Consider the following 14,466-nt stretch of genomic DNA (forward strand, 5'->3'; position numbering starts at 1 on the left):
GGTTCTTGATTGGCCTCTCTTTTGCCGGCATCACTTGGTCTATATACCAAGTGATGAATAATCCCTTTGGAGCATCTCGCTCCATGCATGCTATGTGTGTTTGAGCATCTTGACTTATGTCCCTATGATAATGGATCATCAAATGTTTCCCTTTGTCCCTGGTTGCCTCCTTAATTGATGCCTTATGATCCAAATGATCCAAGTCCCTTGCATGATCCCATTTGTCCCTAATGTTGCTTAATTAAGATGAATAAATTCCCTCTAATCACCATTTGGAGATCAAGACTAGTTCTTGATATCCATTAGTTACTGTCAACACATGTGTTTGCATGTGTGTGTGAGCTGCTTGTAGTGTCACTTGACTATTCAAGTTTCAATGTTGGTTACTTTTCCTCTAGTGCAAGAAATGGTTGAGCGAGATGTTTATCCACTGTTGGCCTTTATTCTTGGGTAGCTCAAAGTGTCATGCACTTACTTGGATCATCAAATGTTTCCCTTAATTTGTCCCTGGTTGCCTCCTTAATTGATGCCTTATGATCCAAATTACTATATTATTGGATTGAGTGATATGGCTACCGATACGTCTCCAACGTATCGATAATTTCTTGTGTTCCATGCCACATTATTGATGTTATCTACATGTTTTATGCACACTTTATGTCATATTCGTGCATTTTCCGGAACTAACCTATTAACAAGATGCCGAAGTGCCGGTTCTCGTTTTCTGCTGTTTTTGGTTTCGAAATCCTAGTAACGAAATATTCTCGGAATCGGACGAAATCAACGCCAAAGTTCCTATTTTCATCGGAAGCATCCAGAACACCCGGGAAGGACCGGAGGGGGCCACAGGGCCACCAAACCCTAGGCTGGCGCGGCCGAGAGGGGCCGCGCCGCCCTATGGTGTGGCCCCCTGTCGGCCCTCCTGCGCCGCCTCTTCGCCTATATAAAGCCCCTGGATCAGAAAACCCGATACCAATTGACGAAACCCACGAGAACCTGCCGAGCCGCCGCCATCGCGAAGCCAAGATCCGGGGGACGAGGATCTCCGTTCCGGCACCCTGCCGGAGCGGGGAAGTGCCCCGGAAGGCTTCTCCATCGACACCGCTGCCATCTCCACCGCCATCTTCATCACCGCTCGCTGCTCCCATGAGGAGGGAGTAGTTCTCCATCGAGGCTCGGGGCTGTACCGGTAGCTATGTGGTTCATCTCTCTCCTATGTAGTTCAATACAATAATCTCATGAGCTGCCTTACATGATTGAGATTCATATGATGATGCTTGTAATCTAGATGTCATTATGCTAGTCAAGTGGGTTTTACTTATGTGATCTCCCGGAGACTCCTCGTCCCACGTGTGTAAAGGTGACAGTGTGTGCACCGTGTGGGTCTCTTAGGCTAGATTTCACAGAATACTTACTCATTGAATGGTATAGTGAGGTGCTTATTTATATCTCTTTATGATTGCAGCATGTTGTATCACAATTTATCCATGTGCTACTCTAGTGATTTGTTATTAAAGTAGTTTATTCCTCCCGCATGTGTGCAAAGGTGACAATGCGTGCACCGTGTTAGTACTTGGTTTATGCTATGATCATGATCTCTTGTAGATTATGGAGTTAACTATTGCTATGATATATTGATGTGATCTATTCCTCCTACATATGCATGAAGGTGACGAGTGTGCATGCTATGCTAGTACTTGGTTTAGTAGCGTTGATCTATCTTACACTAAAGGTTACTTAAACATGAGCATTATTGTGGAGCTTGTTAACTCCGGCATTGAGGGTTCGTGTAATCCTACGCAATATGTTCATCATCCAACAAAAGTGTAGAGTATGCATTTATCTATTCTCGTTATGTGATCAATGTTGAGAGTGTCCACTAGTGAAAGTGTAATCCCTAGGCCTTGTTCCTAAATACTGCTGAGTTACTACTGCTTGTTTACTACTGCTGCGTTACTCTACTGCTGCGTTACTACCGCTTGTTTACTTGTTTCTTCGCGTTACTATCGCCGCAATACCACCACCATCAACTACACGCCAAGCACTTTTCCGGCACCGTTGCTACTGCTCATACTTATTCATACCACCCGTATTTCACTATCTCTTCGCCGAACTAGTGCACCTATTGGGTGTGTTGGGGACACAAGAGACTTCTTGCTTTGTGGTTGCGGGGTTGCATGAGAGGGATATCTTTGACCTCTTCCTCCCCGAGTTCGATAAACCTTGGGTATCCACTTAAGGGAAACTTGCTGCTGTTCTACAAACCTCTCCTCTTGGAGGCCCAACACTCGTCTACGGGAAAGGAGGGGGAACGTAGACATCAAGCACTTTTCCAGGCGCCGTTGCCGGGAGGAAAGGTAAAAGGCACTCATACTTCGGTCCCGGGTAAAGTATTTTTCTCGGCGCCGTTGTGTGTGTGCTCAAAGCTATTTCCTTTAGATCCTGCAATTGCATCTTGTTGTTTCTTGTTTACACTAGTTTGGCATAATGTACAAGAGTGAGCTTCTTATTCTATTTCCTGATTTAAAACATGGATTGTTTGATGCGAAAATTAAAAAACCTATGAAATCTTCTTTGCATGCTGGTAGTAATATTAGTATGAACGCTTTGAACACCATTGTTGACAATGATATAGAAAGTTCTAAGCTTGGGGAAGCTGGTTTTCATGATATTTTTAGTCCCCCAAGCATTGAGGAGAAAATTTTCTTTGATGATACTTTGCCTCCTATTTCTGATGATGATAATGATAGTGGTCTTTTGATGCCACTTACTGCTGAGAGTAAATTTTGTTGTGATTATACTATGCCTCCTACACTTGATGAGAATAATAATGATAGCTACTTTGTTGAATTTGCTCCCACTACAACTAATAAAATTGATTATGCTTATGTGGAGAGTAATAATTTTATGCATGAGACTCATGATAAGAATGCTTTATGTGATAGTTATATTGTTGAGTTTGCTCATGTTGCTACTGAAAGTTATTATGAGAGAGGAAAATATGGTTGTAGAAATTTTCATGTTACTAAAATGCCTCTCTATGTGCTGAAATTTTTGAAGCTACACTTGTTTTATCTTCCTATGCTTGTTACTTTGCTCTTCATGAACTTGTTTATTTACAAGATTCCTATGCATAGGAAGCATGTTAGACTTAAATGTGTTTTGAATTTGCCTCTTGATGCTCTCTTTTGCTTCAAATACTATTTCTTGCGAGTGCATCATTAAAACTGCTGAGCCCATCTTAATGGCTAAAAAGAAAGAACTTCTTGGGAGATAACCCATGTGTTATTTTGCTACAGTACTTTGTTTTATATTTGTGTCTTGGAAGTTGTTTACTACTGTAGCAACCTCTCCTTATCTTAGTTTTATGTTTTGTTGTGCCAAGTAAAGTCTTTGATAGAAAAGTAAGTACTAGATTTGGATTACTGCGCAGTTCCAGATTTCTTTGCTGTCACGAATCTGAGCCCACTGCCCTGCAGGAAGCTCAGAAAATTATGCCAATTTACGTGCATGATCCTCAGATATGTACGCAACTTTCATTCAATTTGAGCATTTTCATTTGAGCAAGTCTGGTGGCCTAATAAAATCCATCTTTACGGACTGTTCTGTTTTGACAGATTCTGCCTTTTATTTCGCATTGCCTCTTTTGCTATGTTGGATGAATTTCTTTGATCCATTGATGTCCAGTAACTTTATGCAATGTCCAGAAGTGTTAAGAATGATTGTGTCACCTCTGAACATGTTAATTTTTATTGTCCACTAACCCTCTAATGAGTTGTTTCGAGTTTGGTGTGGAGGAAGTTTTCAAGGGTCAAGAGAGGAGGATGATATACTACGATCAAGGAGAGTGAAAGCTCTAAGCTTGGGGATGCACCCGGTGGTTCATCCCTGCATATATCAAGAAGACTCAAGCGTCTAAGCTTGGGGATGCCCAAGGCATCCCCTTCTTCATCAACAACATTATCAGGTTCCTCCCCTGAAACTATATTTTTATTCCATCACATCTTATGTGCTTTTTCTTGGAGCGTCGGTTTGTTTTTGATTTTTGTTTTGTTTGAATAAATTGGATTACATCATGCTTGTGTGGGAGAGAGACACGCTCCGCTGGTTCATATGAACACATGTGTTCTTAGCTCATAATATTCATGGCGAAGTTTCCTCTTCGTTAAATTGTTATATGGTTGGAATTGGAAAATGATACATGTAGTAATTGCTATAATGTCTTGGGTAATGTGATACTTGGCAATTGTTGTGCTCATGTTTAAGCTCTTGCATCATATACTTTGCACCTATTAGTGAAGAATACATAGAGCATGCTAAAATTTGGTTTGCATATTTGGTTTCTCTAAGGTCTAGATAATTTCTAGTATTGAGTTTGAACAACAAGGAAGACGGTGTAGAGTCTTATAATGTTTTCAATATGTCTTTTATGTGAGTTTTGCTGCACCAGTTCATCCTTGTGTTTGTTTCAAATAAGCCTTGCTAGCCTAAACCTTGTATCGAGAGGGAATACTTCTCATGCATCCAAAATACTTGAGCCAACCACTATGCCATTTGTGTCCACCATACCTACCTATACTACATGGTATTTTCCCGCCATTCCAAAGTAAATTGCTTGAGTGCTACCTTTAAAATTCCATCATTCACCTTTGCAATATATAGCTCATGGGACAAATAGCTTAAAAACTATTGTGGTATTGAATATGTAATTATGCACTTTATCTCTTATTAAGTTGCTTGTTGTGCGATAACCATGTTTACTCGGGGAACGCCATCAACTCATTGTTGAATTTCATGTGAGTTGCTATGCATGTTCGTCTTGTCCGAAGTAAGGGCGATCTACACCGAGTTGAATGGTTTGAGCATGCATATTGTGAGAGAAGAACATTGGGCCGCTAACTAAAGCCATGTTCCATGGTGGAAGTTTCAGTTTTGGACAAACATCCTCAAATCTCTAATGAGAAAAGAATTAATTGTTGTTGAATGCTTAAAGCATTAAAAGAGGAGTCCATTATCTCGTTGTCTATGTTGTCCCGGTATGGATGTCTAAGTTGAGAATAATCAAAAGCGAGAAATCCAAATGCGAGCTTTCTCCTTAGACCTTTGTACAGGCGGCATAGAGGTACCCTTTGTGAAACTTGGTTAAAGCATATGTATTGCGGTGATAATCCGGTAGTCCAAGCTAATTAGGACAAGGTGCGAGCACTATTAGTACACTATGCATGAGGCTTGCAACTTATAAGATATAATTTGCATGATGCATATGCTTTATTACTACCGTTGACAAAATTGTTTCATGTTTTCAAAATCAAAGCTCTAGCACAAATATAGCAATCGATGCTTTTCCTCTATGAGGACCATTCTTTTACTTTCAATGTTGAGTCGAGTTCACCTATTTCTCTCCACCTCAAAGAAGCAAACACTTGTGTGAACTGTGCATTGATTCCTACATACTTGCTTATTGCACTTATTATATTACTCTATGTTGACAATATCCATGAGATATATATGTTACAAGTTGAAAGCAACCGCTGAAACTTAATCTTCTTTTGTGTTGCTTCAATACCTTTACTTTGAATTATTGCTTTGTGAGTTAACTCTTATGCAAGACTTATTGATGCTTGTCTTGAAGTGCTATTCATGAAAAGTCTTTGCTATATGATTCAGTTGTTTACTCATGTCATACACATTGTTTTGATCGCTGCATTCACTACATATGCTTGTACAAATAGTATGATCAAGTTTATGATGGCATGTCACTCCGTAAATTATCTTTGTTATCGTTTTACCTCGCTCGGGACGAGCGTAACTAAGCTTGGGGATGCTGATACGTCTCCAACGTATCGATAATTTCTTGTGTTCCATGCCACATTATTGATGTTATCTACATGTTTTATGCACACTTTATGTCATATTCGTGCATTTTCCGGAACTAACCTATTAACAAGATGCCGAAGTGCCGGTTCCGTTTTCTCGCTGTTTTTGGTTTCAGAAATCCTAGTAACGAAATATTCTCGGAATCGGACGAAATCAACGCCAAAGTTCCTATTTTCATTGGAAGCATCCGAACACCCGGGAAGGACCGGAGGGGGCCACGGGGCCACCAAACCCTAGGCCGGCGCGGCCGGAGGGGGGCCGCGCCGCCCTATGGTGTGGCCCCCCGTCAGCCCTCCTGCGCCGCCTCTTCGCCTATATAAAGCCCCTGGATCAGAAAACCCGATACCAATTGACGAAACCCACGTAAACCTGCCGGAGCCGCCGCCATCGCGAAGCCAAGATCCGGGGACAGGATCTCTCGTTCCGGCACCTCGCCGGAGCGGGGAAGTGCCCCGGAAGGCTTCTCCATCGACACCGCTGCCATCTCCACCGCCATCTTCATCACCGCTGCTGCTCCCATGAGGAGGGAGTAGTTCTCCATCGAGGCTCGGGGTTGTACCGGTAGCTATGTGGTTCATCTCTCTCCTATGTAGTTCAATACAATAATCTCATGAGCTGCCTTACATGATTGAGATTCATATGATGATGCTTGTAATCTAGATGTCATTATGCTAGTCAAGTGGGTTTTACTTATGTGATCTCCGGAGACTCCTCGTCCCACGTGTGTAAAGGTGACGAGTGTGTGCACCGTGTGGGTCTCTTAGGCTAGATTTCACGGAATACTTACTCATTGAATGGTATAGTGAGGTGCTTATTTATATCTCTTTATGATTGCAGCATGTTGTATCACAATTTATCCATGTGCTACTCTAGTGATTTGTTATTAAAGTAGTTTATTCCTCCCGCATGTGTGCAAAGGTGACAGTGCGTGCACCGTGTTAGTACTTGGTTTATGCTATGATCATGATCTCTTGTAGATTATGGAGTTAACTATTGCTATGATATATTGATGTGATCTATTCCTCCTACATATGCATGAAGGTGACGAGTGTGCATGCTATGCTAGTACTTGGTTTAGTAGCGTTGATCTATCTTACACTAAAGGTTACTTAAACATGAGCATTATTGTGGAGCTTGTTAACTCCGGCATTGAGGGTTCGTGTAATCCTACGCAATATGTTCATCATCCAACAAAAGTGTAGAGTATGCATTTATCTATTCTGTTATGTGATCAATGTTGAGAGTGTCCACTAGTGAAAGTGTAATCCCTAGGCCTTGTTCCTAAATACCGCCGAGTTACTACTCGCTTGTTTACTACTGCTGCGTTACTACTGCTGCGTTACTACTCGCTTGTTCATCGTTTCTACTGCGTTACTATCGCCGCAATACCACCACCATCAACTACACGCCAAGCACTTTTCTCGGCACCGTTGCTACTTGCTCATACTTATTCATACCACCCGTATTTCACTATCTCTTCGCCGAACTAGTGCACCTATTGGGTGTGTTGGGGACACAAGAGACTTCTTGCTTTGTGGTTGCGTGGGTTGCATGAGAGGGATATCTTTGACCTCTTCCTCCCCGAGTTCGATAAACCTTGGGTATCCACTTAAGGGAAACTTGCTCGCTGTTCTACAAACCTCTCCTCTTGGAGGCCCAACACCGTCTACAGGAAAGGAGGGGGAACGTAGACATCGGCTCATCGCTTGTTTGCTCTCCAAATGCTATATATGTGTATTTGACCATGCTTATGATGGATTTCTTTTAAGGACTCTAGCTAGATTAGAGGGGAAAAAGTTGCTGCTTTGTTGCCTATGATAATGGATCATCAAATGTTTCCCTTTGTCCCTGGTTGCCTCCTTAATTGATGCCTTATGATCCAAATGACCCAAGTCCCTTGCATGATCCCATTTGTCCCTAATGTTGCTTAAGATGAATAAATTCCCTCTAATCACCATTTGGAGATCAAGACTAGTTCTTGATTTCCATTAGCTAGACTCCAATATTAAAAATGTCTCCCAAATATGGAGACAAACATTTTAACATTACCCCAAGTGATTTACTTGTCGATGATTAGATGGTTGGTCGATCACTCGTACACTCGGGGTGGAGCAAGTGAGGCTTGGTGTGATGGCACAAATATCAATATCTTGTGCATCCTACCTGGCCTCACTTACTCCATCTCTCGGATGTTAATATTTGTTTCGACCAACAAAGTATGAGGCATTCCATTTAGTTGATACCACTTGGCTCTTTCTTCCATTTTAGTGCCGATGATTAGAATGTTCGGTCAATCGTACACTCCGGGTGTCGCTAGTGAGCCTGGTGTGATGGCACAAATATCAATCTCTTGTGCATCCTACCTGGCCTCACTAACGCCATCCCGGGATGTTCATATTTGTTTCGACCAACAAAGTATGAGGCATTCCATTTAGTTCATACTAGCTACTTCTTAATTGCATTGGCCTTTCTTCCATTTTAGTGCCGATGATTAGAATGTTTGGTCACCTATACGCCGCAATATACTTTGTAGACGAGCCCCCCTTTCCCGGCCGCTGCTCCGTGAACGAGTCCTTGATGAGACAACAACGCCGACATGCCTCTCCGGCGCGAGCACCACTTTTCTTCTCTCGCCGTCCGGTACGTGAACGAGTCCTTAATGCCAAGACGGTGCCGGCCTCCCTAGCATCATGCCGACCCCGTTGTCGCGCTTCGGGCCGTGTCGATCATGCGCCCTGCACTCTTCGCCTTCTTGCCCGGTGAACGAATAGACTAATCGTTGGAATAAGGAAGCCGATGACGGCCGATCGCAATTTAATCTTGCGACCGGCTGTCATCGGTTTCCTTATTCCAACGATCAGCCTATTGGTTCACCGGCAAGAAGGCGAACAAGGCAGGCGCGGGACACACGGCTTGAAGCGCGGCAACACGGCCCGGCATAATGCTCGGGCAGGCCGGCACGGTCTTTGCATCAAGGACTCGTTCAGCCGGACAGCGAGGGACCGGCGTGGTTCTGCGCCGGAGATGCGGATCGGCGTTGTTGTGTCGTCAAGCACCCGTTGACGGAACGCCGACCGGGAAAGGGGGCCCTTCCGCAAAGTATTTGTGTTGACCAACAATGTATGAGGCACATATTCTATTTTGTCATTCCATTTGCTTTGAGATTTTCAAAATGCCGATGATTAAAATGTTTGGTCACCGTACACTTGGGGGTGGCGTAAGTGAGCTCGGTAAGATAGCACAAATATCAATCTCTTGTGCATCCTACCCGGCCTCGCTTACCCCATCCCTAAATGTTAATATTTGTGTTGACCAACAATGTATGAGGCACTTATTCCATTTTGTCATTCCATTTGCTTTGAGATTTTCAAAATGCCGATGATTAAAATGTTTGGTCACCGTACACTTGGGGGTGGCGTAAGTGAGCCTGGTAAGATAGCACAAATATCAATCTCTTGTGCATCCTACCCGGCCTCGCTTACACCATCCCTAAATGTTAATATTTGTGTTGACCAACAATGTATGAGGCACTTATTCCATTTTGTCATTCCATTTGCTTTGAGATTTTCAAAATGCCGATGATTAAAATGTTTGGTCACCGTACACTCGGGGGCGGCGTAAGTGAGCCTGGTAAGATAGCACAAATATCAATCTCTTGTGCATCGGACTTGGTCTCACTTACACCGTCCCTGAATGTTAATATTTGTGTTGACCAACAATATATGAGGCATTTATTCCATTTCTCTTGTGCATCGGATACTTGTTGGTCTCACTTTCTTCCATTTTCATCATAGTAGGAACTCGGATGGAAGGACCCCGATGCAAGCTGAGCTCGGTGGGTAGAGATGACGGAGCAAAGGAGGAACCGGATGAAGACTACTTTGTATCTCGAAATTGTGAATTTTGTATGAATTAAGAGTTGTATGCAAAACATTTGACACTTGCCACTATATATGTATCTCGATCGGGCTCTAAGTAATGTGATGATGATGTCTATGTTATATCTGTGCAATGTACATGATATTTATATTATATCTGAATGTTGCTCGTATATAACCCGTGTATCCGTATTGTGTATCCGTATTGCTGTGTATAAAGCCGTATATGTATACCGGGCAGCACAAAATCGTGTATAATACAAGCAAATTCCGTGGCGCACTAAGAAGCAATTTCGTGGCGCACGCTTTTCCGTGGCGCACCTAAGAACAAGTGCGCCACGTAAACCTTATTTTTGTGGCGCACGATCCGGTGCGCCACAGAAAGCTTATTTTTGTGGCGACGTTTCTGTGGCGCACCACCCGTGCGCCACAGAATCAAATTTTCGTGCGCCACTGATGAGGCTTTTCCTACTAGTGGCAGCATGTTGTATCACAATTTATCCATGTGCTACTCTAGTGATTTGTTATTAAAGTAGTTTATTCCTCCTGCATGTGTGCAAAGGTGACAGTGCGTGCACCGTGTTAGTACTTGGTTTATGCTATGATCATGATCTCTTGTAGATTATGGAGTTAACTATTGCTATGATAATATTGATGTGATCTATTCCTCCTACATATGCATGAAGGTGACGAGTGTGCATGCTATGCTAGTACTTGGTTTAGTAGCGTTGATCTATCTTACACTAAAGGTTACTTAAACATGAGCATTATTGTGGAGCTTGTTAACTCCGGCATTGAGGGTTCGTGTAATCCTACGCAATGTGTTCATCATCCAACAAAAGTGTAGAGTATGCATTTATCGGTTCTGTTATGTGATCAATGTTGAGAGTGTCCACTAGTGAAAGTGTAATCCCTAGGCCTTGTCCCTAAATACTCGCTGAGTTACTACTGCTTGTTTACTCGTTTTATCTGCGTTACTACGCTGCGTTACTACCGCTGAGTTACTACTCGCTTGTTTCTCGTTTCTATCGCGTTACTACTCGTCTGCAATACCACCACCATCAACTACACGCGAAGCACTTTTCTCGGCACCGTTGCTACTTGCTCATACTTATTTATACCACCTGTATTTCACTATCTCTTCGCCGAACTAGTGCACCTATTAGGTGTGTTGGGGACACAAGAGACTTCTTGCTTTGTGGTTGCGGGGTTGCATGAGAGGGATATCTTTGACCTCTTCCTCCCTGAGTTCGATAAACCTTGGGTATCCACTTAAGGGAAACTTGCTGCTGTTCTACAAACCTCTGCTCTTGGAGGCCCAACACTGTCTACAAGAATAGAAGCTCCCGTAGACATCACAAGCCAAGTAGCTCATAATCTTGAGTTAGCAATAAGATAGACTACGAGTCGTTCTTCTGGAGCTTTATTTGAAGATTTACCTCACTGTAAAGTAGGCGGTTGTGTTGATCTTATGTAAACAGCTTTGTGTACTTCTATAGACATACCTTGGACTCGCATATGTTTCTGTTGTACCACTCTGAGAGATGTAATATGAGTGGAACGGTGTTTCACTTGTGTTATGTCAACGACTTGTGTACTACACCATGCAGTGGTACGCTGGGTCACCACATTCGCCGTGCATTTCTTCGGCATCGACGAAGAACCGGCGGCAGCCGGATCAACCTCAACCACCTCCTCCTCGTCACCCGCATCCTCCTCCTCATCATCAATCTCTTCGACGTTGCACTCCCCATCGAATGCATCGATGCCGGTGTCCAAATTCACCGCGGATGCGTTGAGCATGTCCATGTAGGATGTTGTGGACTCAACATCGAACACCTTATCTACGTCCATGGTGGGTGGCGGCGGCGCGGGCGGCGCATCGGACGAAACGGAGGGAGGAGGGGTCGTGGCCTTGGAGGGCGGTGGAGGTGCGAGGCCGATGCGGCTGATTGCCTTTGTCCGCACCTTGGCCGGCGCGGCGCCCCTCGGCCCGGCCGCCTTGGTCTTCATCCTGCCCCCCTTCTTGGCTGCCGGCGGGGCTTCGGCCGGCGAAGCTGCGACCGCCGCAGGTGCTTCGAAGAATTGCTTCGGAATCCTCTTCCTCTTCGACGGGATCGTGGTGGAGATCATGGCCGACACGACGTCGGTGTTCGGCGGAGGAGATCAGGCGGCGGCGGCGGTTGGTTTCAGTGAAACCCTTCGCGCGCAGTGGAGTGGACGATACCGGTTTGGCCCTCTATCCCCGCTCCCACCCCGCACAAGTAGGGGGCGAAGACCCGCCCGTAATCGAAAACAGCAAAAATCGGAGCGGTGGCCATTTTTACGGGGCGTGCTAGACGGCCGGGTAGAGCCGAAACCCGTATTTCGGCGGTTATTATACGGGTTTGCCCCTTTTAAGGGGTCTGTTAGACATGCTCTAACACCGTGTTTTCTAACTAGGCGGGTAGCGGAGCAGAATCCGGCGTTCGCAGTGCGATAACTGCTTTTGCGGGTATAGCGAGCTCTGACCTCACACACGTTTAACTTTTCGCACAAATTATTTTTCCCGAATTTGCTAATTTTCAGTCTGAAAATTACTTCTTGAACGTTTTGCATTTGAGTTGCAAATTACTAAGTTGCAACTGAGATTTTTCAGTTGTAAGTGGGGTTGCAACAAAAAAAATACTTTCAATACCTCAATAGATCTACCATAAAACATATTTTTATAGTGTATTTGCACAACATTGTAGATGTTGATATTTTCTTCCATTAATTGATCAAACTTAGTAGTACTCCCTTTGTTCACTAATAATAGAAGATATTTTGGCAAACAAGATTAGTTTGTCAAACCCTGTTAAATAAGTGAACAGAGGAAGTAGTAGTAAGTTTTGGCATTTGGCTAAATTTGTATGCTCTACGCAAAGTCACGGTTAGTATGGCGCCACAGTTCTTTCAAAATCAGATTTCACCTTTTCTCCTACAACTTTTTGATATTCCAAGATCACTATCACGCCTTCCAGGTCACAGTGTTGCACTACGGCAGAGATCGTATGCCGCCCAAGACAAGATCCGAGACATCACGAAGCACGGGCACATGTGACATGACAGTTCTTAGCAAACCCGATCATGCTGATAGAGAATATATGTTGGGCGTAAAAGGAAAACAAAAAGTGTGCTCATATTAGATAGTACAAACCCTTGCACAAATCACATAATTCATCATTCCAGAACCATACACAGAATACATCCCAATCTAAAATGTGAATGGGCCCATAGTGCACAGAGCCGGTAGGGTTGTAGAATTATCACATATACAGTTCCCGCCATGGTTCTTGAATGCTTTGTGATTTCTCAACCCCCATCTCCATGACAGTTTCTTTGGAGAACTCCAAGTTAATGTGCCTGGCCAAGTGACCACCCACGCACTGCAGCATCTGGAAGTAGCATTAGCAGAGAGATTAGATGAGCACACAGGCACTAGAATTTGCAAAGCAGTGTTGACGCCACAACTTGTATAGAAAATGGACCAGGGTACAAACGAACTCTTGTAACGGAAAATTCGTTTTGGCTCCCGGGATCAGATGCACTCGATTGCTAGACCAATCACCGGCGTCGGTATTGATGACCATGACCGTATTTCCTCTTGTATCTGCCAACTATTGAACAGTGTCCCTGGACCAGCCGGAGATGCATTGATTATGACGCTGCCGTTTCTCACGTGTCGGTACAAACGAAGCCTGAGCGTCTTGGACCAACGGCGCTTTCACCTGGATCGAAGTTCATTTGGGCTCCTGTCCGGTGGTGTCCGGCCGACACAAACCTGCAAGCGCGACGTGCATGTATCTGAATTCAGAAAGTGTTTGCGGAACCACAGCAATATGAGTGTATGAACTCCTACTCCCCCCTGCATGCATCAAGATACTTGACAGGCTAATTTGTTAAAACCTGTACATGACAAACGCCAACGCAACGCACATGCCACCCCTAATATGTCAAATTCTGCATGTATTTCTCACTGCTTAGCTGAACATAGAAGGACATTGCATCACGCTAATTCAAACCACAATTATGTAAAATTTCTGTTTGTGATCTGACGGAAGTACTCATGCTATTTTTATGTAAACTACCAGGCAAACTGTAGTAGTTATACTAGTTATCTGAAGAAACTTGACAGTCTAGGTGTCAAAATCTGTACACGACAAATGCCAATGCAAAAACACAGAATCCCACCCAAAACTGTCAAATATCTGCATTTTGTTTCCCTGACTAGCTTAAGTGTAACCAGAAGGGACATTTCAGCAAGCTGATTTCAAACTACAATTCTGTGAATTTTCCGTGTGTATCTGACCGAAGTAGACATAGAAATTATATGAAACCTACAAGTCGAACACATAACAGAGTTTTTGTTTTGGAACTGAGCCTGTGAATTGATGTAGTATCTTCACTGACTACAAAGACCTGTTCCCTGCCACACCAACACACCATGTCCCAACTTGCAACCTCTTTTGTTTTTTGTTGTTCAACTATACCAAAACGATTCAAATCGAATTCAGAGAACAACGGTAGTGACTACACTATGGAGTAATCAGCTTATTTGCCGGAGTTCAATACCTTTTCGTCCACTTGGAAGATGGTGGATTCACTTTCCCAGCTTAGAGCATCTCCAGTCGCGTCCTCCAAAGCGTCCCCCAAAGGGATTTGGGGCGCGCCGGACAAAAAATGCGTTCCA

At 43.8% G+C, this 14,466-nt stretch overlaps 1 protein-coding gene across 1 annotated transcript in view; it reads left to right on the plus strand.

Annotated features, from left to right (window-relative positions):
* Positions 1-14,466, plus strand: part of LOC124705714 (alpha-galactosidase-like) — a 57,242-nt gene that overhangs the window by 13,182 nt on the left and 29,594 nt on the right. The gene's annotated exons all lie outside the window — the stretch shown is intronic.

Source organism: Lolium rigidum, chromosome 4 (assembly GCF_022539505.1).
Source record: "Lolium rigidum isolate FL_2022 chromosome 4, APGP_CSIRO_Lrig_0.1, whole genome shotgun sequence".
Classification (NCBI taxonomy): Eukaryota; Viridiplantae; Streptophyta; class Magnoliopsida; order Poales; family Poaceae; genus Lolium; species Lolium rigidum.